The following is a 5,011-nucleotide window of genomic DNA, read 5'->3' as shown; positions in this document are numbered from 1 at the left end:
CTGGTGCAACCACTCTGGAAAACAGCGTGGAGGTGCCTCAAAAAGCTGAAAATAGAACTACCCTATGACCAGAGATTGTAGTACTGGATATATACCCTAAAGATACAAACGTGGCATTCTGAAGGGGCACATGCACCCAAATGTTTATAGCAGCAATGTCCACAATAGTTAAACTATGGAAAGAACCTAAATGTCCTTCAACAGATCAATCAATAAATAAGATGTGGTATATATGTACAATGGGATACTGTGCAGCCATCAAAAGAAATGAAATCCTGCTATTTGTGATGACAAGGATGGAACTAGAGGGTATTATGCTTGGCGAAATAAATCAATCTGAGAAAGACAACTATCATATGATCTCCCTGATATGATGAAGGGGAGATGCAACATAGGCGGTTTTGGGCGTACGAAAAGAAAAATAAAAGAAGATGGGATTGGGAGGGAGACAAACCATAAAAGACTGAATCTCAAAAAACAGACTGAGGGTTGCTGGGGGAGGTGTGTTGGGAGAGGATGGTGGGCATATGGACATTGGGGAGGGCAGGTGCTATGGTGAGTGATGGTGAGTGCTGTGAAATGTGTAAACCTGGTGATTCACAGACCTGTACGCCTAGGGATAAAAACGTTTATAAAAATTTTTAAAAATAATTTAAAAAATCCATTAAAGAAAAAACACATATTGCAAGCCTAGAGCTAATCTCATATTCAATCAAAAAAGTTTGAATGTTTTCCCCTTAAAGATCAGAAAAAAGACAATTGTGTCCACTTTCACTACTCTCATTTGACATAGTACTGGATGTCCTAGCCAGAGAAACAAGGAACACAAAGAAATAAAAGACTCCAAAAGAAAAAAAGGAAGAAGTAAAATTTTCTTTTTTTGGATAACATGAACTTACATGTAAAAAAATCCTAAAAACTTCACAAAAAATTTTGAATAAACAAATTTAATAAAGCTGCCAAATACAAGATCAATATATAAAAGACAAGAATTTTGTTTTGTTTCGTTTTTTTAAATAGTTTTCATGTCATCCTTGCTCAGTGATCACGCTAATCTTCTCTGCATCATTCCAGTTTAAGTATATGTGCTGCCAAAGTAAGCACAAGACAGGAGCATTTTAACACTCTAATGATGAACTATCTGAAAAAATAAAGAGAACAATCTAATTCACAATAGCATAAAAATAATAAAATACTTAGGGAAAGATTTAACTAAGAAATGAAAGATCTGTACCCCATAAACTATGAAATTGATAAAGAAATTGAAGGAGACATAAATGGAAAGATAGCTCATATTTATGAATGGTAAGAATTAACATTGTTAAAATGTCCATACTACCAAAAACCATCTGTAAATTCAATTCCTATCAAAAATCCAATGTTAGGGGCGCCTGGGTGGCTCAGTGGGTTACGCCGCTGCCTTCGGCTCAGGTCATGATCCCAGGGTCCTGGGATCGAGCCCTGCATCAGGCTCTCAGCTCAGCAGGAAGCTGCTACCTCTTCTCTCTCTGCCTGCCTCTCTGCCTGCTTGTCATCTCTCTCTGTCAAATAAATAAATAAATAAATAATCTTTAAAAAATATCCAATATTTTTTTTTACAGAAGTAAGTAAAGAATCCTAAAGTTTATATGAGACCATAAAAGACAACAAATTAATTAAAGCAGTTCTGAGAAAGAATGAAGAAGCGAAATTACACTTCTTGATTTGAAACTATACTACAAAGCCCTCATGCTCAAAACAATAAAGTATACTGGCATAAAAATAGACCAATAAACAAGTAGAACAGAATTGAGAGGCCAGAAATAAATCCTTTCATACAGTCACCTAATATTTGACAGGGGCCAACATATATAATGGGTAAAGATAGTCTGTTCAATAAGTGATATTTAAAACTGAATAGTCACATAAACCAGCATGAAACTGGAACCTTATATCACTCATCAATCTTAACTTGAAATAGATTAAAGACTTAAATGTGATGCATGAAACTAAATTTCCTAAAGGAAAACATAGGAAAAATTCTCCTTGACATTGGTCTTGCCAATAGTTTTTTGGATACCAGGCCAAAAACACAAGCAAAAGAAGCAAAAATAAATAAATGGTATTACATCAAACTAAAGTTTCTGCATTGCCAAAAAAAAGGGGGAATGAAAACACAATCCACAGAATGGAAGAAAATACTTACAAATCTTATATCTGAAAAGAGGTGAATAACCAACAGATACAAATAGAAAAAAATATATAATTAAAAAAATAGCAAAAGGATCTCAATAGACTTTTTTTTTTCAAAAAAGTTATATAAATGACCAACAGGAGCATTAAAAAGTGCTCAACGTAAAAACTCAGGGCAAAGTCATTACGTTGTTGTTGTTGTTGTTTACCTCTGAAAAACACAACAAGATATTACTATTAGAATATATACTACTAAAAAATTATAACTAACAAATTTTGGTAAATATTGGGGAAAATGGGGAACTTATGCACAGTGATAGGGATATAAATTTGTATGGAAAACAGTGTGGAGATTATTCATATTATTAAAAGTAAAATTACCATATGATTTAGTAATCCCACCTCTAGGTATATATCTAAAGGAAAAGAAGTCACTATTCGAAGACATATCTGCACTCTTATGTTCATTATAAAATTATTAACTCTAAGCAAGAGATGGAAATAACTTCAGTATCCATTAATGGATGAATGAACAAAATAAGTATGGTAAATATATACTATGGAATACTACTTAACCATGAAAAATTAAGAAATACTGCCATTTACAACAGCATGGATGGATCTTGAACGTATTATACTAAGGGAAATATTTCAAAGATTTTATATATATATTTTTAATTTATGTATTATGATATCCCTTACATACAGAATCTGAAGAAAAATCAAACTAATGGAAACTTAGAGTTGAGTTGACAAGAGGTGAACCTGGGGTGGAATAAGGTGGTCAAAGGGTACAAACTTGCAACTATAATATGAAAAAGTTCTGGGGATCTAATGTACAGCATGATGATCATAGTTAATAATATATACATACATTTTTATTGTGCTTCCCTTTATTAAACTTTGCATATATCACATTCGTACAAGTTGAAAGTTTATAGCACTCTTGTATAAAAGAGGTCTGCTGCCACCATTTTTCTAACAACATTTGTTCATTTTGTGTCTCTCTGTCACATGTTGGTAATTCTTGCAATATTTCAAGTTTTTTCATTATTATTGTATTTGTTATGGTGATCTGTGATCAGTAATTATGACCCAATGAAAACTCAGAACTAGTTTACTTAAGGTATATACATTGTTTTTCCTTAAAGACATAATGCTTTCGAACTGTACAGTATAGTGTTTATTTTTTATATGCACTGGGAAACATAATTTTTTATTTGCACTGGGAAACCAAAAAAAAATAATAATAATAATTTGACTTAGTTTATTGAGATAATCACTTTATTGAGGCGGTCTGGAACAAAACCCACAAGACCTCTGAAGTTTATCTCTACTGTACTATATACATAAAAGTTGCTAAGAGAGTAAATCTTAATTCCTTACCATACATGCATAAAAAAACAGTGGCAACTATATGAGATAGTAGATGTATTAACATTTTTATGTAGATTATATTGCAATACAGATGTATGCCAATTTATCAAATTGTACAAAATTTACACAATGTTAAAAGTTTGCAATGTTATAAGAAACCATTTCTTATATTTACAAATTATAATATGTCGATTATTTTTCAATAAAGCTGGAAAAAACTTTTTGTAGAATTAATCTATTTTTCAAAAAAGGAAGTAAGGAAGTAGAAACTGCAACTAACTCTGAAATAATAGAATATAAAATCCATTTTAGTTATATACACTGTGACAAAAACTATTAGTTTACAATGAAGGAGTACTTATGAAGCATGAAGGATGGTCTATAAATAAGGCTGAAAGAGCAAAGTTTTAAGGTTTAAATTTAAAATCTTCTTTTGAAATACTAAACTCACCACCCATTTTTCCAAACATAAATGTCTTAACTGCATGAATTTATTTCATACAACTCTATAATCTAGTTTCATAAGAAAGCAGCATGTAAATCTTGAATAAGACAGACTTGCTTAGGTTTCTTTATGTTCAACAGTAAAGGATACTTCCCTAAAAAGAAGAAAAATCAGCATATTTATTATGATAATTATTATTCATAATGAGATTCATATTGAATTAGGGAATATATATCCTCAGAGAGGGTAAAGTAAAATAAAATTTATTTTGGTAAATGTATCTATGAATAGTCAATACAATGCCTCAATATAAATGAATATTATCATTTTGAACAATTTAATTACTATTATTAGAATTATTAAAAGTATAAAAATAGCTATCATTTTAGCATGGAATATGAGACTCTCATGCTCCATGCTTCATTACATCCACACAACAACTCTGCATAATAAGTATTATCATCACCATTTCATGGGTGAAAAACTGAGGCTAACACATTTAGATAACTGGTTTATGATTACATGGCTAGTAAAGATGCATCACACTAATTTAGGCTTTATGATTTCAGAATTGTACTCTTTCCACTGCACATTCTATTACTCTGTAAATACTTGGCTTGTTTTCATTTAGTTCTTTAATTTTATTCATGTGGTGATGGCTTAAAGCTTCATTTAAAGGAAGCTTAAAAAATTCATTTAACCAAAAGCTCCCAAGAATTAAAAATGTCATGGATCTAATGTAGACATGGATATCATTAGTTAATGGGTAACTATATATTTTCCACTCTAGTGAGATAACAGAGTATTTTTCTAAGTTTTAGTCTCTGAGTGTTCAAAAGAACTTTGTTAAAATAGAAATATTTAGACAAAGGTGATCAAAAGTCTGGATCAGGTCACCTTAAGATAAATATTAGGAAACTGAGGAAACAAATGGAGATTTGAACATTGAGCTATGATATAATGAATGGTTTAAAGTATTTAGTAGAGCATAGAAAAGCCCTTTAAAGCCTGGTCTTA

The 5,011-nt window shown here is 31.2% G+C and overlaps 1 pseudogene; it reads right to left on the bottom strand.

The window, feature by feature from the left end:
- Window positions 1-987: 987 nt before the first annotated feature.
- LOC131822936 (U6 spliceosomal RNA) lies at window positions 988-1,104 on the bottom strand (annotated as a pseudogene).
- Between the last annotated feature and the right edge of the window lie 3,907 nt (window positions 1,105-5,011).

The sequence above is a fragment of the Mustela lutreola genome, chromosome 1, assembly GCF_030435805.1.
Source record: "Mustela lutreola isolate mMusLut2 chromosome 1, mMusLut2.pri, whole genome shotgun sequence".
NCBI lineage: Eukaryota > Metazoa > Chordata > Mammalia > Carnivora > Mustelidae > Mustela > Mustela lutreola.
The sequence above is the reverse complement of the archived record's forward strand: the minus strand, read 5'-3'. Positions and strand labels throughout refer to the sequence as shown.